This window comes from Rutidosis leptorrhynchoides, chromosome 10, assembly GCF_046630445.1.
Source record: "Rutidosis leptorrhynchoides isolate AG116_Rl617_1_P2 chromosome 10, CSIRO_AGI_Rlap_v1, whole genome shotgun sequence".
Classification (NCBI taxonomy): domain Eukaryota; kingdom Viridiplantae; phylum Streptophyta; class Magnoliopsida; order Asterales; family Asteraceae; genus Rutidosis; species Rutidosis leptorrhynchoides.
In genome coordinates, this window is record NC_092342.1 from 209,506,395 (window position 1) to 209,531,258 (window position 24,864).

The following is a 24,864-nucleotide window of genomic DNA, read 5'->3' on the forward strand; positions in this document are numbered from 1 at the left end:
TGTATATAACTCATTGTTAATATAATTATGGAGATACTTACTTATCATAATCTCATGTTAACCATATGTATATCCATATATATATCGTCATGTCATTTTTACAAGTTTTAACGTTCGTGAATCGCCGGTCAACTTGGGTGGTCAATTGTCTATATGAAACATATTTCAATTAATCAAGTCTTAACAAGTTTGATTGCTTAACATGTTGGAAACATTTAATCATGTAAATATCAATCTCAATTAATATATATAAACATGGAAAAGTTCAGGTCACTACAGTACCTACCCGTTAAATAAATTTCGTCCCGAAATTTTAAGATGTTGAAGGTGTTGATGAATCTTCTGGAAATAGATGCGGGTATTTCTTATTCATCTGATCTTCACGCTCCCAGGTGAACTCGGGTCCTCTACGAGCATTCCATCGAACCTTAACAATTGGTATCTTGTTTTGCTTAAGTCTTTTAACCTCACGATCCATTATTTCGACGGGTTCTTCGATGAATTGGAGTTTTTCGTTGATTTGGATTTCATCTAACAGAATAGTGAGATCTTCTTTAGCAAAACATTTCTTCAAATTCGAGACGTGGAAAGTGTTATGTACAGCCGCGAGTTGTTGAGGTAACTCAAGTCGGTAAGCTACTGGTCAGACACTATCAATAATCTTGAATGGTCCAATATACCTTGGATTTAATTTCCCTCGTTTACCAAATCGAACAACGCCTTTCCAAGGTGCAACTTTAAGCATGACCATCTCTCCAATTTCAAATTCTATATCTTTTCTTTTAATGTCAGCGTAGCTCTTTTGTCGACTTTGGGCGGTTTTCAACCGTTGTTGAATTTGGATGATCTTCTCAGTAGTTTCTTGTATAATCTCCGGACCCGTAATCTGTCTATCCCCCACTTCACTCCAACAAATCGGAGACCTGCACTTTCTACCATAAAGTACTTCAAACGGCGCCATCTCAATGCTTGAATGGTAGCTGTTGTTGTAGGAAAATTCTGCTAACGGTAGATGTCGATCCCAACTGTTTCCGAAATCAATAACACATGCTCGTAGCATGTCTTCAAGCATTTGTATCGTCCTTTCGCTCTGCCCATCAGTTTGTGGATGATAGGCAGTACTCATATCTAGACGAGTTCCTAATGCTTGCTGTAATGTCTGCCAGAATCTTGAAATAAATCTGCCATCCCTATCAGAGATAATAGAGATTGGTATTCCATGTCTGGAGACGACTTCCTTCAAATACAGTCTTGCTAACTTCTCCATCTTTTCATCTTCTCTTATTGGCAGGAAGTGTGCTGATTTGGTGAGACGATCAACTATTACCCAAATAGTATCAAAACCACTTGCAGTCCTTGGCAATTTAGTGATGAAATCCATGGTAATGTTTTCCCATTTCCATTCTGGGATTTCGGGTTGTTGAAGTAGACCTGATGGTTTCTGATGCTCAGCTTTGACCTTAGAACACGTCAAACATTCTCCTACGTATTTAGCAACATCGGCTTTCATACCCGGCCACCAAAAATGTTTCTTGAGATCCTTGTACATCTTCCCCGTTCCAGGATGTATTGAGTATCTGGTTTTATGAGCTTCTCTAAGTACCATTTCTCTCATATCTCCAAATTTTGGTACCCAAATCCTTTCAGCCCTATACCGAGTTCCGTCTTCCCGAATATTAAGATGCTGCTCCGATCCTTTGGGTATTTCATCCTTTATATTTCCTTCTTTTAAAACTCCTTGTTGCGCCTCCTTTATTTGAGTAGTAAGGTTATTATGAATCATTATATTCATAGATTTTACTCGAATGGGTTCTCTGTCCTTTCTGCTCAAGGCATCGGCTACCACATTTGCCTTCCCCGGGTGGTAACGAATCTCAAAGTCGTAATCATTCAACAGTTCAATCCACCTACGCTGCCCCATATTCAGTTGTTTCTGATTAAATATGTGTTGAAGACTTTTGTGGTCGGTATATATAATACTTTTGACCCCATATAAGTAGTGCCTCCAAGTCTTTAATGCAAAAACAACCGCGCCTAATTCCAAATCATGCGTCGTATAATTTTGCTCGTGAATCTTCAATTGTCTAGACGTATAAGCAATCACCTTCGTTCGTTGCATTAATACACAACCGAGACCTTGCTTTGATGCGTCACAATAAATCACAAAATCATCATTCCCTTCAGGCAATGACAATATAGGTGCCGTAGTTAGCTTTTTCTTCAATAACTGAAATGCTTTCTCTTGTTCATCCTTCCATTCAAATTTCTTCCCTTTATGCGTTAATGCAGTCAAGGGTTTTGCTATTCTGGAAAAGTCTTGGATGAACCTTCTGTAGTAACCAGCTAGTCCTAAAAACTGGCGTATGTGTTTCGGAGTTTTCGGGGTTTCCCACTTTTCAACAGTTTCTATCTTTGCCGGATCCACCTTAATACCTTCTTTGTTCACTATGTGACCGAGGAATTGAACTTCTTCCAACCAAAATGCACACTTTGAAAACTTAGCGTACAATTCTTCCTTCCTCAATACTTCTAACACTTTTCTCAAATGTTCACCGTGTTCTTGGTCATTCTTTGAGTAAATAAGTATGTCATCAATGAAAACAATGACAAACTTGTCAAGGTATGGTCCACACACTCGGTTCATAAGGTCCATGAACACAGCTGGTGCATTAGTTAAACCAAACGGCATGACCATAAACTCGTAATGACCGTAACGTGTTCTGAAAGCAGTCTTTGGAATATCATCTTCTTTCACCCGCATTTGATGATACCCGGAACGTAACTCAATCTTTGAATAAACAAACGAGCCTTGTAGTTGATCAAATAAGTCATCGATTCTCGGTAGTGGGTAGCGGTTCTTGATGGTAAGTTTGTTCAACTCTCGGTAGTCGATACACAACCTGAATGTACCATCTTTCTTCTTGAAAAACAAAACAGGAGCTCCCCACGGTGATGTGCTTGATCGAATGAAACCACGCTCTAAAAGTTCTTGTAATTGGCTTTGCAGTTCTTTCAGCTCGCTGGGTGCGAGTCTATAAGGAGCACGAGCTATTGGTACAGCTCCTGGTACAAGATCTATTTGAAATTCAACGGATCGATGTGGGGGTAATCCCGGTAATTCTTTCGGAAATACATCGGGAAATTCTTTTGCAATGGGAACATCATTGATGCTCTTTTCTTCAGTTTGTACTTTCTCGACGTGTGCTAGAACAGCATAGCAACCTTTTCTTATTAGTTTTTGTGCCTTCAAATTACTAATAAGATGTAGCTTCGTGTTGCCCTTTTCTCCGTACACCATTAAGGGTTTTTCTTTTTCTCGTATAATGCGAATTGCATTTTTGTAACAAACGATCTCTGCTTTCACTTCTTTCAACCAGTCCATACCGATTATCACATCAAAACTCCCTAACTCTACTGGTATCAAATCAATCTTAAATGTTTCGCTAACCAGTTTAATTTCTCGATTCCGACATATATTATCTGCTGAAATTAATTTACCATTTGCTAATTCGAGTAAAAATTTACTATCCAAAGGCGTCAATGGACAACTTAATTTAGCACAAAAATCTCTACTCATATAGCTTCTATCCGCACCCGAATCAAATAAAACGTAAGCAGATTTATTGTCAATAAGAAACGTACCCGTAACAAGCTCCGGGTCTTCCTGTGCCTCTGCCGCATTAATATTGAAAACTCTTCCGTGGCCTTGTCCATTCGTGTTCTCCTGGTTTGGGCAATTTCTAATAATGTGGCCCGGTTTTCCACATTTATAACAAACTACATTGGCATAACTTGCTCCGACAATACTTGCTCCGCCATTACTCGTTCTGACACCATTTGTTCCTTTCGTTCTATTAACCCCTGGTCCGTAGACCTCACACTTCGCCGCGCTATGACCATTTCTTTTACACTTGTTGCAAAATTTGGTGCAGAACCCCGAGTGATACTTTTCACACCTTTGGCATAGCTGCTTCTGATTGTTGTTGTTGTTGCGGTTATTATTGTTATTGGGATGATTGTTGTAGTTGCTATTGTTGTTGTTGTTGTTGTTGTTGTTGTTGTTGTTGTTGTTGTTGTTGTTGGGCCGTTTGTTGTAGTTGCGATTGATGTTGCGATTGTTGGGATAATTGTTGTGATTATTGTTGTAATTGCTGTTGTTGTTGTATTGGTGATTCTTATCACCGTTTTCCTCCCACTTTCTTTTGACTTGCTTCACATTGGCCTCTTCAACAGTCTGTTCTTTAATTCTTTCTTCAATTTGGTTCACTAGTTTGTGAGCCATTCTACATGCCTGTTGTATGGAGGCGGGCTCGTGTGAACTTATATCTTCTTGGATTCTTTCCGGTAATCCTTTCACAAACGCGTCGATCTTCTCTTCCTCATCTTCGAATGCTCCCGGACACAATAGGCACAATTCTGTGAATCGTCTTTCGTACGTGGTAATATCAAATCCTTGGGTTCGTAACCCTCTAAGTTCTGTCTTGAGCTTATTGACCTCGGTTCTGGGACGGTACTTCTCGTTCATCAAGTGCTTGAATGCTGACCACGGTAGTGCGTACGCATCGTCTTGTCCCACTTGCTCTAGATAGGTATTCCACCATGTTAACGCAGAACCTGTGAAGGTATGCGTAGCGTACTTTACTTTGTCCTCTTCAGTACACTTACTTATGGCAAACACCGATTCGACCTTCTCGGTCCACCGTTTCAATCCGATCGGTCCTTCGGTTCCATCAAATTCTAAAGGTTTGCAGGCAGTGAATTCTTTGTAGGTGCATCCTACACGATTTCCTGTACTGCTAGATCCAAGGTTATTGTTGGTATGTAGCGCAGCCTGTACTGCGGCTATGTTTGAAGCTAGAAAAGTACGGAATTCCTCTTCATTCATATTTACAGTGTGTCGAGTAGTCGGTGCCATTTCCTTCAAAATAGTCAAATGGAACAAGTTAATCATACAGAATATTAAGAGTAGTTAATAGTATTTCGTAGCATAATATGAACTCATTTATAAAAGCTTTTTCTTCATATTAGCGTTTTATAAATTTAAATTCGGGTAGCACCTACCCGTTAAGTTCATACTTAGTAGCTAATATACAATTCAACTACTACAATTTTATATGAAAAACTGATTATAATAATATTTCGCGTTCAAACTTTTATACAATATTTTACAAACTTACAATACCGCTTATTTTACATAAAGCATGAAATATAGCACACAATAAATTTGATACAAGATAGTTGTGAAGATAATTCTAGCTAATACACAAGTCGTTCAGCAAAGGCAATAAAGACACGTAATTCATACGTCCAGAAACAAGTCATGCATTCTGGTTTTACTAGGACTACTTCCCATCCTTGGTCTTGTGGAACATAACCGTTATGGCCGTTGATAAGACAGCGTGTTGTAACGTCGTCAAAGGGACGAGGGTTACGTAATGTCCAACAGTCCCGTAACAATCTAAAAACCTCATTTCTTACCCCAATTACCGACTCCGTCACTTGTGGGAACGTTTTGTTTAATAGTTGTAGGCCGATGTTCTTGTTCTCACTTTGGTGAGAAGCGAACATTACTAATCCGTAAGCATAACATGCTTCTTTATGTTGCATGTTAGCCGCTTTTTCTAAATCACGAAGTCCAATATTCGGATATATTGAGTCAAAATAATTTCTTAACCCATTGCGTAAAATAGCATTTGGGTTCCCCGCAATATATGCGTCAAAGTAAACACATCGTAACTTATGGATTTCCCAATGTGATATCCCCCATCTTTCGAACGAAAGCCTTTTATAAACCAAGGCATTCTTGGAACGTTCTTCGAATGTCTTACAAACTGATCTCGCCTTAAATAGTTGTGCCGAAGAATTCTGACCGACTCTAGACAAGATTTCATCAATCATGTCTCCGGGTAGGTCTCTTAAAATATTGGGTTGTCTATCCATTTTGTGTTTTTATACTGTAAAATAGACAAGAGTTAGATTCATAAAAAAAATACTTATTAATACAAGCAATTTTTACATATATCATAAAGCATAAGCACACTATATTACATATATTACACCACACGAATACAACTATCTTATTCCGACTCGCTTGTTTCTTCTTCTTCGGTTTTGGTTCGTTTTGCCAAGTTTCTAGGGATATATGATGTTCCCCTAATACGAGCCGTAATTTTCCACATTGGTTTAGAAAAACCTGGTGGTTTAGAGGTTCCCGGGTCATTGTTACAACTTAAGGACTTCGGGGGTTGACGATACATATAAAGTTCATCGGGGTTGGAATTAGATTTCTCTATTTTTATGCCCTTTCCCTTATTATTTTCTTTTGCCTTTTTAAATTCAGTTGGGGTAATTTCTATAACATCATCGGAATTCTCGTCGGAATCCGATTCATCGGAGAATTGGTAATCCTCCCAATATTTTGCTGCCTTGGCGGAAACACCATTGACCATAATTAACCTTGGTCGGTTGGTTGAGGATTTTCTTTTACTTAACCGTTTTATTATTTCCCCCACCGGTTCTATTTCTTCATCCGGTTCCGATTCTTCTTCCGGTTCCGATTCTTCTTCTGGTTCCGACTCTTCTTCCGGTTCCTCTTCGGGAACTTGTGAATCAGTCCACGAATCATTCCAATTTACATTTGACTCTTCATTATTATTAGGTGAGTCAATGGGACTTGTTCTAGAGGTAGACATCTATCACATAATATCAAACGCGTTAAGAGATTAATATATCACATAATATTCACATGTTAAAAATATATAGTTTCCAACAAAATTTGTTGAGCAATCATTTTTCAAGTAAACACGGTCGAAGTCCAGACTCACTAATGCATCCTAAAAAACCTCGATAAGACACACTAATGCAAAATTCTGGTTCTCTAAGACCAACGCTCGGATACCAACTGAAATGTCCAGTTCTTGTTGATTAAAAACGTTCCATATTAATTGATTTCGTTGCGAGGTTTTGACCTCTATATGAGACGTTTTTCAAAGACTGCATTCATTTTTAAAACAAACCATAACCTTTATTTCATAAATAAAGGTTTAAAAAGCTTTACGTAGATTATCAAATAATGATAATCTAAAATATCCTGTTTACACACGACCATTACATAATGGTTTACAATACAAATATGTTACATCGAAATCAGTTTCTTGAATGCAGTTTTTACACAATATGATACAAACATGGACTCCAAATCTTGTCCTTATTTTAGTATGCGATAGCGGAAGCTCTTAATATTCACTTGAGAATAAACATGCTTTAAACGTCAACAAAAATGTTGGTGAGTTATAGGTTTAACCTATATATATCAAATCGTAACAATAGACCACAAGATTTCATATTTCAATACACATCCCATACATAGAGATAAAAATCATTCATATGGTGAACACCTGGTAACCGACATTAACAAGATGCATATATAAGAATATCCCCATCATTCCGGGACACCCTTCGGATATGATATAAATTTCGAAGTACTAAAGCATCCGGTACTTTGGATGGGGGTTGTTAGGCCCAATAGATCTATCTTTAGGATTCGCGTCAATTAGGGTGTCTGTTTCCTAATTCTTAGATTACCAGACTTAATAAAAAGGGGCATATTCGATTTCGATAATTCAACCATAGAATGTAGTTTCACGTACTTGTGTCTATTTTGTAAATCATTTATAAAACCTGCATGTATTCTCGTCCCAAAATATTAGATTTTAAAAGTGGGACTATAACTCACTTTCACAGATTTTTACTTCGTCGGGAAGTAAGACTTGGCCACTGGTTGATTCACGAACCTATAACAATATATACATATATATCAAAGTATGTTCAAAATACATTTATAACACTTTTAATATATTTTGATGTTTTAAGTTTATTAAGTCAGCTGTCCTCGTTAGTAACCTACAACTAGTTGTCCACAGTTAGATGTACAGAAATAAATCGATAAATATTATCTTGAATCAATCCACGACCCAGTGTATACGTATCTCAGTATTGATCACAACTCAAACTATATATATTTTGGAATCAACCTCAACCCTGTATAGCTAACTCCAACATTCACATATAGAGTGTCTATGGTTGTTCCGAAATATATATAGATGTGTCGACATGATAGGTCGAAACATTGTATACGTGTCTATGGTATCTCAAGATTACATAATATACAATACAAGTTGATTAAGTTATGGTTGGAATAGATTTGTTACCAATTTTCACGTAGCTAAAATGAGAAAAATTATCCAATCTTGTTTTACCCATAACTTCTTCATTTTAAATCCGTTTTGAGTGAATCAAATTGCTATGGTTTCATATTGAACTCTATTTTATGAATCTAAACAGAAAAAGTATAGGTTTATAGTCGGAAAAATAAGTTACAAGTCGTTTTTGTAAAGGTAGTCATTTCAGTCGAAAGAACGACGTCTAGATGACCATTTTAGAAAACATACTTCCACTTTGAGTTTAACCATAATTTTTGGATATAGTTTCATGTTCATAATAAAAATCATTTTCTCAGAATAACAACTTTTAAATCAAAGTTTATCATAGTTTTTAATTAACTAACCCAAAACAGCCCGCGGTGTTGCTACGACGGCGTAAATCCGGTTTTACGGTGTTTTTCGTGTTTCCAGGTTTTAAATCATTAATTTAGCATATCATATAGATATAGAACATGTGTTTAGTTAATTTTAAAAGTCAAGTTAGAAGGATTAACTTTTGTTTGCGAACAAGTTTAGAATTAACTAAACTATGTTCTAGTGATTACGAGTTTAAACCTTCGAATAAGATAGTTTTATATATATGAATCAAATGATGTTATGAACATCATTACTACCTCAAGTTTAGTAGGTAAACCAACTGGAAGTGATAAGAAATGATCTAGCTTCAAAGGATCTTGGATGGCTTGAAAGTTCTTGAAGTAGGATCATGACACAAAAACAAGTTCAAGTAAGATTTTTACTCGAATTAAGATAGTTTATAGTTATAGAAATTGAATCAAAGTTTAAATATGAATATTACCTTGAATAAGAAAGATAACCTACTGTATATAACAAAGGTTTCTTGATCTTAGATGATTACTTGGAATGGATTAGAAAGCTTGGAAGTAAATTAGTAAACTTGAAGGGATTTTTGAAGTGTTCTTGAAGTGTTCTTCCTATGATGATTATAGCTTGATTCTTGAAGTGATTTTTGATGAAGATGATGATTAACTACTGGAAAAATACGTTCATAATAGTGTGGGTGTGTTGAGAGAGAATTAGAAAGAGAATTGGAAGTGAAATGGAGTGAATGATGAGTGGTAATTGGTGAGTGGTGAGTGGGGTTAAAAGGAGTTCTAGTTAGTTGACTAGCTCATGGTAGAAGTTAAAATTGATTATTCATACATGACATAATCAAGAGTGGAATCCCATGCTAGTTCCTATTGGTATATACCCATAGTAAGTACGTTTTGAAGCTGTGTATAATACGGGTAAAAATACGACTAGAATTCTTGATGAAAGAAAAGAATGGGAAAGTAACTGTAACCATTTTTGTTAAGTATGAGTGTTTTGATATATGTCTTGAAGTCTTCCAAAAGTATTTTAATACATCTAAATACACTACATGTATATACATTTTAACTGAGTCGTTAAGTCATCGTTAGTCGTTACATGTAAGTGTTGTTTTGAAACCTTTAAGTTAACGATCTCAATTAATGTTGTTAAGCCATTGTTTATTATATCTAATGAGATGTTAAATTATTATATTATCATGATATTATGATATATTAATATATCTTAATATGATATATATACATTTAAATGTCGTTACAACGATAATCGTTACATATATGTCTCGTTTCGAAATCCTTAAGTTAGTAGTCTTGTTTATATGTATATAACTCATTGTTAATATACTTATGGAGATACTTACTTATCATAATCTCATGTTAACCATATGTATATCCATATATATATCGTCATGTCGTTTTTACAAGTTTTAACGTTCGTGAATCGCCGGTCAACTTGGGTGGTCAATTGTCTATATGAAACATATTTCAATTAATCAAGTCTTAACAAGTTTGATTGCTTAACATGTTGGAAACATTTAATCATGTAAATATCAATCTCAATTAATATATATAAACATGGAAAAGTTCGGGTCACTACAGTGAAGTGGGTCAAAGGGAAGTCGGGAGTACCGACTTGGTATTGGAGACAAATAGCAAAATCGATATGATTCGGGCTCGTTTAAAGGCGGCGTAAGATAGACAAAAGTCTTACGTCAATAAACGTAGGTGACCGATCGAATTTGAAGAAGGCGATATGGTGATGCTTAAGGTTTCGCCATGGAAGGGTATTATTCGGTTTCGAAAATGGGGAAAGTTAGCTCCTCGGTTTATTGGGCCGTTTAAGATTTTAGCTCGCGTTGGTGAAGTTACTTATCGGTTGGAATTACCCGAAGAGCTTGCGGGGATCCATAATACATTTCATGTTTCCCATCTCCGCAAGTGTCTTGCGGATGATTCTTCATGGATGCCACTAGATGAGATCGAGTTAAACAACAAGTTGGAGTATGTCGAAGAGCCAATTGCTATACTTGATGAAAAGGTGAAAATGTTGCGTAACAAAAAGGTGAGGACTTTTAAAGTCCAATGGCGTCGTAGTAAAGGTTCCGAGTTTACTTGGGGGCCCGAAGAATTTGTGTTGGTTTATCTTCCCTCGTGTCATGCGGCTTGCATCGCAAGGACGCGCTCTGATTTAAGTGGGGGAGAGTTGTAACACCCTGTTTTCCTGTGCACGTCTAAAGGTACGTACTTAATCAATAGTACGCTTATAACTTACTCGTTATGTGATTAAATGAACTAAAGTGTTAGTTAGGTGTGAGTGCATATATGTATATGTGTATATATATATATATATATATACATGGGTATATTCGAATGCGTGCGTATACGTGTATATGAATGTGTCGTGATTGGCGTCAAGTCGTGTGAGACTTAAGGTTGAGGTTTAGACGTGCATAGGAAGGGTGGAAGTTGTTGTGTTTGTGTTTGAAACCTTGTATTATGATTTGTTGTCGAAGTGACAGGAACAGGCGAACGCCGCGCCGCGACAAACGGGTCCGCGCCGCGACAAACAAAGCAAATCCAGATCAGAACTTGAGTTAAGAGGGGTCTTTTTTGTGACAACCCGGAAATTTCCAACCAAATTTAAACTTTAATCTTTATATATTCCTGACATGATAAGCAATGTTTGTAAGTTGAATCTCAAAAATTTTAAACTATGTTCATACATTCATTTAACCTCGACCAAACTCTGACGATTCACGAACCATTAAACGGATATGATTATATATGTATATGTGTATATATATTATAACTTGAAACATAAACAAAATATTAGATTTAATGCTTTACATGATTGTATCCGTTTCAATATGTTTATCGATGAAATTAAAAGATAAGATTTAATGATTAAATTATCAGATACATTGAATTATGATTTACGAGTCTCTGTTGAGAGGTCCACTTTGATTTAAGAAATCTATTTTCTTTTTAACGATATTCAGAAAATGGTAAAGTGATTTGTATATAAGAACAATGTGTCAAATATCAAGAATTAGACAAAAACTAGTGGAAGACTAAATTACATAGCAATCAATTGAATTGATTTCAGACGTACACAATGCTTTTTGATATAATAGGACTTGTCTATCTAAACTCTCTTTAAATAAATAAACGTAAGTTGAAATATTGGTTGTAACGTGTATTTAAAACGTGTTCATTAAATATATATGTTTTCAAATTAAGTATACGGTAGTAACACCCGCCTAGTGACGTAATTGATATTTAAAAACGATTAGTACTTGTATCCATTTAAATTCTTAAAAAGAAAAACGTTACGCGCTAAAATATTTTCCTAAATGAAATGAAAATAAACTTTGAAAAATAAATAGTTTTGAAAAACTAAATGTTATATAGTTAGATGAAAGATTTTGGATACAAAATTTATATTTCTAAAATGTATATATATATTTATATATATTAATCTCGTCATAAAACGTCTTAATTTAAAATAAAATATTTTGATAAACAACGAGTCACTGATTTATAGAAGCAAATGACCACGACGCTCAAATTTTATAAGATACATTTTTACAAAGTAATTTATTGATGAATAAATCAAACTATTACTAAAGGTACACGTCGCGTAATGTAAAAGGCTAGTTTTCTAAACGTACGAAAGTGCGCTCGAAAAACCTAAAGTGGTACATGAATCGTGAGACCACGACCGTGTCATTTTTGTAAAAATTATATTTTTACCATGAGCGTAAATATAATATAATATTTAATTAATTCTAAAGATTAAATATAATATATATTAAATAATATATAATTTACATATGTGTAATGTATATCATAAAGGGTGTCGGTAGCTCTTGAATGAATGGTAAGAGTTGGTGGCTGAGTTCCCTATAAATCAAACGCGTTTTCTGTCTTCTGGTTCAATCTATATTTCTCTCTACACTCCGTAATACTTATGTAATTTATTTATTATAATTATTATTAAAATTACTATTATTATTATTAATCTTATTATTAGTATTATTAGGAAGCAATATTATTAGTGTTATACATATAATATTACGACGGGGTTATGAGCGAGTTAGTTCAACACGAGTTTTATGAGTAGGATAGGGCTAAGGAAATTATGGGTTATAGCTATGGAGGTGATGGGTAATGTTCATGGGTATACTCGTGAGGTCAATTTAGTGTTTATCATCTCCGTTGCGTCTACGTATCTTTCCTGCAATATTGAATCTCAATATTGATACGTGAGTACTCATAATTTAATTTTTACATACTAATAGTGTATCCCTGACTAGTGCTCGAGAAAATAGGATTATGCATGCTTGCACTTTTGATATTGCCCTTAGATAGGTTATGTTGAATCTTGAATTAGTTACCCCTACGGTTGAGATAAGGTATAAGATATGCATGTCCTTGGAAAGCTAGCGAAAAACTATAAACTTTTCATTTAGATATCGAATGGATTCGATGAACGGATTAGAAGTTATTGTCAATTGAATCTTTGTATTATTATTTAAAATGATTATTTTTATCGTCGTTATTATCGTCGTTCTAGTTTTATATTATTATTATTATTATTATTATTATTATTATTATTATTATTATTATTATTATTATTATTATTATTATTATTATTATTATTATTATTATTATTATCAATAAGGGATTTATCATAGAAAATTATTATTTTTATCATTATTATTATTATTAAAAGTATCGTTGGTATTAAAACTATCATTTTTTTAACGAAAATTATCATTTTAATAGAAATGTCATTATTACTATAAAATATCATTATTATTATCATTTTAAAAAGAATTATTATTTTTAAAGATAATATTAAAAAGTATCATAAATATTAAAGTTATCATAATTAGAATTATCGTTTTATCATAATGTCATCTTAGAAATTATAAATATTGATATTTTTATAATAATAATTATTATTACAAAATAATACAACTTTTACTTACTATTATTATAGATATTATTTTATCAAATAAATGTGTGATACAAACATATTTTACTACGTGTAATAAATTACTTTAATAAATATTATCTTTATAATATTAAATGAACTCTATAAATTTTATTACTTAATATATATATAAGTATATTTTAGTATATAAATTTTAATATGAAATTTTATTTATTAATAATGAATTGTATTATTTACTCTATTAAATCTTTTAAAAATATTTAAAAATATAAAACAACGATATTTAAAATATATTATAATTATGGAGATCATTTTGAGTCAAATTGATTTTTGTTGACTTTTGCATATTAGTCTCGAGCATTAGGATTGTGGTACACTATGACCTGACTTAATTTGTTAGACAAATATTAATCAACATATAAATATATATAATTAATTTAGGTTCGTGAATTCGAGGCTAACCTTGCACTTGTCCAATGACGTTATATGTATTTTTACTACAAAATACAATATGGTGAGTTTCATTTGCCTTTTTACCCTTTATGTATTTTTGGGCTGAGAATACATGCGCAATTTTTATAAATGATTTACAAAATAGACACAAGTACATGAAACTACATTCTATGGTTGAATTATCGAAATCGAATATGCCCCTTTTTATTAAGTCTGGTAATCTAATAATTAGGGAACAGACACCCTAATTGACGCGAATCCTAAAGATAGATCTATTGGGCCTAACAAACCCCATCCAAAGTACCGGATGCTTTAGTACTTCGAAATTTATATCATATCTGAAGGGTGTCCCGGAATGATGGGGATATTCTTATAAATGCATCTTGTTAATGTCAGTTACCAGTTGTTCAATCCATATGAATGATATTTTTGTCTCTATGCATGGGACGTATATTTATGAGAACTTGAAATGAAATTCTTGTGGTCTATTAAAATGATGAAAATGATCGATTATGTTAAACTAATGAACTCACCAACCTTTTGGTTGACACTTTAAAGCATGTTTATTCTCAGGTAATAAAGAAATCTTCCGCTGTGCATTTGCTCATTTTAAAGATATTACTTGAAGTCGTTCATGGCATATTTCAAAAGACGTTGCATTCAAGTCTTTGAGTTCAATAGAGATTTTTATTAAGTAAATGACAGATTAGGTCATTTATAGTTGGATATTATGAAATGGTATGCATGCCTGTCAAATTTCGATGTAAAGAGAGTTTAACTTTTAAAAACGAATGCAATGTCTGAAAAATGTATCATATAGAGGTCAAATACCTCGCGATGTAATCAACTATTGAGAATCATTTATAATGTATATGAACGGGTCCTTTCAGTTGGTATCAGAGCAGTGGTCTTAGCGAACCAGGTCTGCATTAGTGTGTCTAACTGATAAGTCGTTAGGATACATTAGTGAGTCTGGACTTCGACCGTGTCTACATGTCAAAAGTTTTGTTTATCATGTCTAGCCGAAAATCATCTGCTTATCACCCTTAGAAAATTTCCTGCTTAGTCTAGACACGTCTTGCTGCATTGATTGCATGAATAGTGTATAGACAAAAATTCATATCTTAGCGTATCTGCTAAATCATATCTTATCGTATCTATTACTGTAAACGTTGCCTGATATATTTCGTAAATTCCTCCGTAATTTACGAAATCTTTTGTTCTATATATATGGATATTCTATGTAATTAGAATACCATCCGTTAGCCAAAATCATTTCATATCGAAAAAAAATCCTTTATCCAATCGTACGAAATGGAATTTGTCATCAGTTCAAGTCACTCGGATTCTGAAATGGAATCCCATTCAAGCTCCGAAAGCAGTGTGACCGGAATGGATCAACCAATCAGCCATCATCTATTTTGGATGAATTGGGGATGGGTTCGTAGCCTCCTCAATCTTTGGAGACAAGAAGAAGGTAATCCCTTCCATCCGCCACATTGCTCTCTTGACAAAGAACCTGAAGCACTTACCGGCGAATCTGTCCGAAACACTATTTTCTCTCTCATTTCCAGAGTATCTCGTCACGATTATATACTACATCAAATTCTAGATTTTATTTATCCACTCATCCGAACCAACAATCACCCCGGTGTAATTGAAGAAGTCAACGAGCTTCGCGCTCGGGTAGTGACTTTGGAGAATATGGTGCAAAGATTACAAACACCAGTAGCAGCATCAGCAGCATAACCAGTACCACCATCATCAACGCCAACAGTACCATTACCACCTCCAACTACAACCGCGTCGTAAACCTCAAATTTCACAATCTGTCCCACGAACATCAACGTCATACGCACCATAGATACCAAGGAGTACCAACAACAATAACTGACAAAGTATTAACTCATAACTTCATTGGAGAAACATTCTGCGGCAATTATGTAATCTCTAAAGTCTTAGAGATTATCTAATCCAACCCTAACCATAAATCAGTTAAGCGAACCAAAATGATAGAAGGAAGAGTAGAAACCCTGACAAAAATGGTGTGTGATTAACAAGCTAAACTTGTTTTTACCAACAGCATCATCAGTACCGTCAGCGTCACCAGCATCGTCAGTGCAGTCAGTATCAGAATCAACAACATCTATAATATCACAAACTCCGTCAGTTCAAGAATCACTGTGGACATCATTACGAATCAATAACGCGTATATTGTATTAATGAGTTATGAAGAATTAACTCATTCCCTCTATATATATATATATATATATATATATATATATATATATATATATATATATATATATATATATATATATATATATATATATATATATATATATATATATATATATATATATTGAAATAAAAAAAAAATCTTTCCGTGCTAAACTATTGTGTGTGAATCTTAACTACTCGGTTAAATCATTTTACAAATATGCAATAATGTACGTCCTTCGGCCATAACTTAACCATCGTTAACTACAATATCTGCCTCAATTCAACAAATTCCAATTCATAATAAATCAAGTATATATTTTATTTTACACTTTCATTGTCGATGTACCCAAAACTTTTTAGATACCATCATTCGTACTTTGCGAAGTTCATAAGAATTTAACAAAAACCAACATCACGCCTCAACATATAACGAAGTATTGATTCATAATTTCAATATTATTGAAGAAATACTTATGTAATCTCTAAAGCCTTCAAGGGATTATTCAATTCTGGTTCCAACCGTAAATCGAATGAGTTTAATTTAGTATTAACTCATTGAAATCTATGTTACATCTGAAGAGAATATATACATATATATTTTCGTAAAGACTGTAATAAAATTCTTTTGTACAAAATATTAATTGTGAATTTTTTTTAAGGGGTAGGTAATACCCGAGATATATATATATATATATATATATATATATATTCACAATTAATATGTTACATTCTTCGAATCTGATTAAGCAAATTATCAACTATACTACCTATTTTCACAATAATATACATCTTTTTATAGAAATCAAAACAACCATACTCATTTAAACCCATTTACATATTATGATTTTGAAACCTCAGAATTCAAATCGAGATATAACCGGTACCATCACTTTTAGATTCCTACATCTTTCAAAGTTATACTTTGACTTCAAAACTGTGTTAGAACATCAAATGTATATTAACGATTACAATCTGTGTTCAAACCCTTCGAAAATTTCTGAAGACACTTCAAATAATGAGCAATCGAGATGATGATCCAACCACATATTACCCGCAGTTATGTACTTAAAAAGCTCTCGAAACTAAAGTCATAATTCAACACATATCTGTGTCAAATCCTTTGGCATTTATTAGCAAAAATGACTTTGCAATTCCTTTCCAAAGTAGTCAGTTTTGTCACAGCTCCAAAAAGGCAATTTCGACTCTTCATTCGACGCAACCTTATTATAACCCTGATAACTATGCGTGCTCTTTTATTGTTACTGGGGAACCTTTCATATCTCACCACATTAGTAGTAAACCTATCAACAACCGTAATGATCTGAGATTTTTTCGAAGAATCATTATAATTACCGAAACTCCATCATTTACTCATTCACATCTTGTAACGAGAATTGCCATACAAGTCATCGGGAATTAGCAATCAGTATTTTGAAATCTCGCAGCATGTCTACGCCAACAGTTATATGTGTATATATAACGTCTATCTTCTGGACTTAATTTGAATGCGAAGTTTCTAAAAAACACTCCGAACTACGAATTGGTTCTCCGAAAATGGAAAAATGCTGATGAATCAGCAAAAACTATAAACGACTTTAACATTAAAAGTTGGATGATAATGAAAGAAGTGTCCTGGCAAAGCGCAGAAAAAGAGAAGTCTTAGAACTGGAAAACGGATTGAGCAAAGTATGAAGGAGGCTGTGGACAAATCACAAAGACTGAACCTGACTTGAAAGAATCCAAATGATTCAGTACTTGCTGAAGTCATTAACGAATACCTTGCTCCTGACTCTAAACCCCTGCAAACAATACCCTTCATCATCCTATGATATTAGAAATTCTAAGATATCATCGTATCTTTCATTATAAATATCCTCCATAATTCTGAAGATATTTTCATAATTATTCTTATCTGAAATCATTTACCTCTTCGCGCTATCTGTATTACATCATAAAAGAAACTTTTTTAGTTTCTAAATTTTAAAACCTTCGAGTTTAAAATAAGAATGTTTTGAAGTTGTGTTGGGAACTGAAGCATGAATTAGTATAATATAATGACATTTGATCAACGTGATTATATTACAGTAAGTCATGCTGAGTTTCCAAATGGAACGTGATGATTCACAGATCATAACATCATCATGTGCCATGCTATACAACTCTTATATTCTATTTAACCTCTAAAATATCAAGAAAATATTTCTTGATGATTCGGCCTTTTCCAAGGTATTCTGGTAATTTGACAAGTCAAGATCGTACCATCACAATTTCCTTCCCAGAACATTAACAATGTTCATTCCAAAATTCATATCTGCGAATTCTGGACCATTACAAGCGGTGCATAATCGCAAGAAGAAGAAACGAAAGGACAAAACTCCGAAATAGAAATTGGGGTATAAATTGCAGCAAATAAAAGAGAACATTAACTGTGGATGACAATGACAGAAGCAGAGACTTTGAAATATAAGGGAAGATATAAAGCCCAACGACAAACCAAAAATTATAAACCATATATATCGATGCATATAGCAATATAAAGACACGGGAGAACTAGAAACAATATAAACCCAAGAGTATAGTAGAAGTCAATAGATTCTTCCGGCGGTAGATGAAAAAGAAGAATGACCGATATGAAAGTTAGAAGTATATCGAAAATCAGAACTGGATGCAGCATATTGATGAATACTTTAAAATATGAGTTGAGGGGAAAAGAATAGAAGGTGATGAAACATGACTAGGAACTTAGAAATCAACAGATTTAACTCACACAATGACGGAATAAGTGAATCAAACCCTCTAGTGAATAGGTTAAGCTTTTTGGGAGTAATTTAGTCAAACCACAACTAAATCAAGTGTGAATAGATCAACACATAGAGCTATTATTCACCACCTGGGTGATATGTGTGACGACCCGGGAATTTTCGACCAAATTTAAACTTAATCTTTATATGTTTCCGACACGATCAGAAAAGTTTGTATCGTTGGGTCTCGAAAACTTTGGAACAGTTACATGAATGCATTTACCCGTTTGACCATTTCCGACGATTCACGAACAATGTTTGTAATTAGATATATATATATATATATATATATATATATATATATATATATATATATATATATATATATATATATATATATATATATATATATATATATATATATATTATAACTTGGAATACATTAATAAACGGTTATATGATTTAGTTGTTATGTAAAATAACTTATAATATAATTAAACTTATCATAAAGTATATATAAATAATCATAATCAATATCTATTAAATGGAATGTACAAATCAATAAATAAACAATTACATGATATAAATTTAAATTCTCAATTTAAGTTAAAGCATATAATTTAGAAACTAATAAACATTAAAAAGTTAAATAAGTGTACTAATTGATTAACCTTCACTATCGGCTTTTTATATATTTTATTTCTTCTCTTTTCTTGATCGGTTCATATCTCTAATCTTGGTACATAACAAATTAAAATCACGGGATGTTATCTATTAAAATTTTGAGCTGTATTATTTTAAGAAAAGTAAAAGTGTCACTGTTATTAATTGATTCTTAATTGATTGTCATTTGTCCGATAATTGATTGACATCTTCAATTATGTAAGGCTTATATCTATATATGTATATGTATATACATGATTAGCTCAATCACACACTATCCTAATCATTCATGAATCACCACTTCTCTTTCTCTCTTCTTTTAGAACAACCGAACATCTTCATTATGAGTAAACCTACAACTACTACAGCTTCGGTTCTTTGATCCACAAACATCACATTTGCTTTATTCTCTCTTCTATGTAATCGTCGACTCTAATCAAACCCAGGTAACTTGATTCTCTTCTTGTTCGATAAACACCACAACTTGTAACTTCTTTTGTTTGTTGTTTGCTATTGGTCACCCATGTTTCTATTACCATCGACAGCCACTGGTTATAACCACTACATCCACCATTAAAGAAGGCAACTAAGCTCACTGTTTCTATTTTCAATCGAGCCAAACAACACCCACATAATGTTTCGTTGTTATTTCTTGTGTACATATCTGAAAGCCATAACCACCATAGAATCACCTTCATGTAACCCAACAACCATCTTGTTACTACCATTATTGCCATGACCATCATCGTCTTAGAACCCTCACAACCTTCACTTTACTCCCTACAAACCCTCAAATTATTTATTCTGTTTCTTTTCTTTAAACAAACTTGCTACACTTATTACTCTTTTTGTTTCATATTATCATTGGATCACTACTACCAAAACCATTCCTTTCATCAAGCCAACCGAAAACCTAAGATCATAACCATAAACCATTTATTTTGTCTGTTTATTGTAACCAAGAACAACCTTGATAAACATTCATCAATCATCACCATTTGACTGCTATTGTGCTAAGTTCGATCACCACCACGCTCCACCATGATCACCGAAACTTCATCACCACCTTTAGTTGGTGAACAAGCACCTTCGAACTAAACTCACAACCATCCTTACAAACCCCACTAAACAAAATCCACTTCTTGTTTCTTGCTCAAGAATTACCCTACCACGGATCATCATCCAACACCTTCATAACCGTCAACCTTGAGCACCACCTTCCGGTCACTGGTACAATCGAAAACCATTAATAAGACCTGCTGTTAATTAATCGAGTTAACTGATACTGTAAGTGTTTCATCTATCTGTTTTTGCTGTTTTCAAACCAAACAATTCCTTATAAACTAAAGTATGCCAACAAGTTGATGCCATTATATTATTGTTGGCCGACAGTTTCAAGTTGAATAACCTCACTTGATTATTAAAAGAATTAAGAACCAATTTAATTGAATGATGGGACCACGAATTTTCTATTTATTGGCCAAATACTTTTGGTATTAGTGAACGACTTTTGCGAGTTCTATTTTTGATTTTGGTCGACAAATACAAAAACAGAAAGACACAAAACCCCAAACAAATCCCACACTCAATCCATTCCTTGTTTTCTTTTGTAAAAAGTTAGATTTAATATTGTATTATATTTATGAATGGATGTCGAGCTGTTATGGTTGATTATAGAAAATGACGTGGGAAAAATAGTGATGGTTATTATATATAAAGTATGATGTTAAAGATGATGGTGATAATGATAGATGATGCATTTACACATTCAAAACCCCACTTGTTTTTCCTTCTTTTGAGTGCTAAATTCCTGATACGTACATCTGTTACCGATAACCTAACACTTGACATGTAATGGGGTCGTTGATATTGGTTAATGGACCGTACTGCTGGACCGAAGTATATTGAGCTGTAAATGGTATCATGGACTTCGTTATTTGCTTTTTGTGCTTCATTAGAATAATTGAACGGGGTTTACAACATCCACCAACTGCGATGTATTTTTTTATTTATTCTTGCTGATCGAGAACATATCTATTCTGTTTCCTTTTATGATCAAACAAGAATTTATGAGGAAGCTCGATAATGAAAATAATAGTTGATGATGATATGATGACGAGATGTTATGCTTTCATGCCAAATAATGATCGAGATGATCACAGAAAAATGAATGATAATTTGATAATTATGATGAGTAGAAGATGATAAGCATTGATTATGATAAACAATTAGGATGAAGATGATGAGGAATAGTTATGGGTTGTGTTTCATGAAGAAGAAGAAGGAAATGGGAAATAGAAGGATAAGGATTAAGTAATTTTTGGTTATTAATTAACACAGAAAAACAGTAACAGCAGAATGGTTAGGCGGGTGATGGGTTAAACGAGAGGTTGTGGATTCGAGTCCGGTCTGGGGCAATTATTTTTAGAGAAGCTTTTAAAGGGTATACTCTATTATTTTTATTTTCTATTATTAGTATTATTATTATTATTATTATTATCATTATTATTATTATTATTATTATTATTATTATTATTATTATTATTATTATTATTATTATTATTATTATTATTATTATTAAATCTAATTATTATTATTATTATCTTATTATTTTTTTTGCAAACAAAAGATATCTATATAAAAATATATATTGATTACATAAATCATAACTATACTAATATTAGATTTTTAATATATTAACTGATATAATATTATTTATATAAATCTCACATTTATTAAAGTATATATATATCATATAAGTATTATAACAAATAATAAGGATTAATATAAAAATATATAAGGATATTAATCTATATATATTATAAAATATATATATAATTAGTTGATTAATATTACAATATGTTAATATATATACTTGATATAGGTTCGTGAATCTGAGGCCAATCCTACACTTGTTAAATGTCGTCATATGTATTTTTACTACAAAATACAGTATGGTGAGTTTCATTATTCCCTTTTTATATACATTTTGGGATGAGAATACATGCAAATGCTTTATTAACTGTTTTATAATATTTACATGCGTGATTTTCATTAATCCCTTTTTAAATTCTTTTGCAATATATATTTTTGGGACTGAGAATACATGCGCTGCTTTTATAACTGTTTTACAAAATAGACACAAGTAATCGAAACTACATTCTATGGTTGGATTATCTAATCAAATATGCCCTTTTTATTAAGTCTGGTAATCTAAGAATTAGGGAACAGACACCCTAATTGACGCGAACTCTAAAGATAGACTATCGGGCCCAACAAGCCCCATCCAAAGTACCGGATGCTTTAGTACTTCTAAATTTATATCATGTCCGAAGGAGGATCCCGGAATGATGGGGATATTCTATATGCATATTGTTAATGTCGGTTACCAGGTGTTCAATCCATATGAATGATATTTTTGTCTCTATGCATGGGACGTTTATTTATGAGAATTGGAAATATGAAATCTTGTGGTCTGTTAAAATTATGAAACGTTTGTTTATGATAAACTAATGAACTCACCAACCTTTTGGTTGACACTTTAAAGCATGTTTATTCTCAGGTATGAAAGAAATCTTCCGCTGTGCTTTTGCTCATCTTAGAGATATTAATTGGAGTCATTCATGACATATTTCAAAAGACGTTGCATTCGAGTCGTTGAGTTCATCAAGATTATTATTAAGTCAATTATAGTAAGATATAATATGAAATGGTATGCATGTCGTCAATCGTAGATGTAATGAAAGATTGTCTTTTCAAAAATGAATGCAATGTTTGTAAAATGTATTATATAGAGGTCAAGTACCTCGCGATGTAATCAATTGTTGTGAATCGTTCATAATCGATGTGGACTTTGTCCGGATGGATTAGGACGGGTCCTTTCAGTTGGTATCAGAGCGATGGTCTTAGCGAACCAGGTCTACATTAGTGTGTCTAACTGATAAATCGTTAGGATGCAATAGTGAGTCTGGACTTCGACCGTGTCTGCATGTTAAAAGTTTTGCTTATCATTTTTGTCAGAAATCATCTGCTTATCATCCTTATGAAATTACTTGCTTATCATTTTTAGTCTAGACACATCTTACTGCAATGATTGCATGAATAGTGTATAGACAAAAAAAAAAAAATTCATATCTTAACGTATCTGCTACTTCATATCTTAGCGTACCTGTTATTGTTATCTTTGCCTGACAGCTTCCGTAGATTCCTCCGTAACTTATGGGATTTTAGTATTATATATGCATATGTAAATTATGAATTGCAGGGTACTAATCTACATCCTATAATCTAATTCTTATCGAAAATCCTTCATCTGATCGTACGGGATGAATCCTTCAACCAGTTCGAGTCCCTCGAATTCCGATAACTATTCTGATAGTTATTCCGACAGCTATTCCGACGTGGACGTTCACCTAAGCTCCGAAAGCAGTGTCACCAGAATGAATCAACCAACCAACCATCCCCAATTCATATGATGAGTTCGTAGTCTACTTAATCATTGGAGACAAGAAGAATCGATCCCTTTCTCCCACCATATTGTTCGCTGGGCGAAGAACTTGAAACGTTCACTGGCAAACCAATCCGAAACACCATCTTCACCCTCATTTCCAGAGTAGCTCGACATGATTATATTCTATCCACAATTTGAAACCTTACTCATCTGCTCGTTCCGACCGACAATTATTCCGGAGTAATACAAGAAGTCAACGAACTTCGAGATCGAGTAATCAATTTGGAGAATATGGTGCAAAACGTACCAGCTTCAACAACATCACCGGCATCAACAGTATCACCAACAACACAAGTTTCAACATCACATGCCCCAATATCTCATTCTGTACCTCGAGCATAATCATCATTCTACGAATCATTCTACATTATTTATCTTCGTTCGACATGGTGATTATATAATCTTTAATATTTTAAGAGATTATATATTCATATTCTAACGGTAAATCAAATGAGTCTAATATCATATTGACCCATTAAATTCATGATTACATCTGAAGAAAATATATATGTAAGTATATTTTCATAAAGATTGTAATTAAAATTCTTTTGTACAAACTAATAATGGTGAAAATATTTCAACGGGTAGGTAATACCCGAGGAATATTTAAATTTTACATTAATAAGTTACACTGTACATTCTTCAAATCTGATTCAACAGTCATTTACTATTCTACTTACAACCACAAGATATACGAATCTGTTCACCACAGAATAACCATTTTCATTCAATTTCATATTTCGATTTTGACCTATCAGA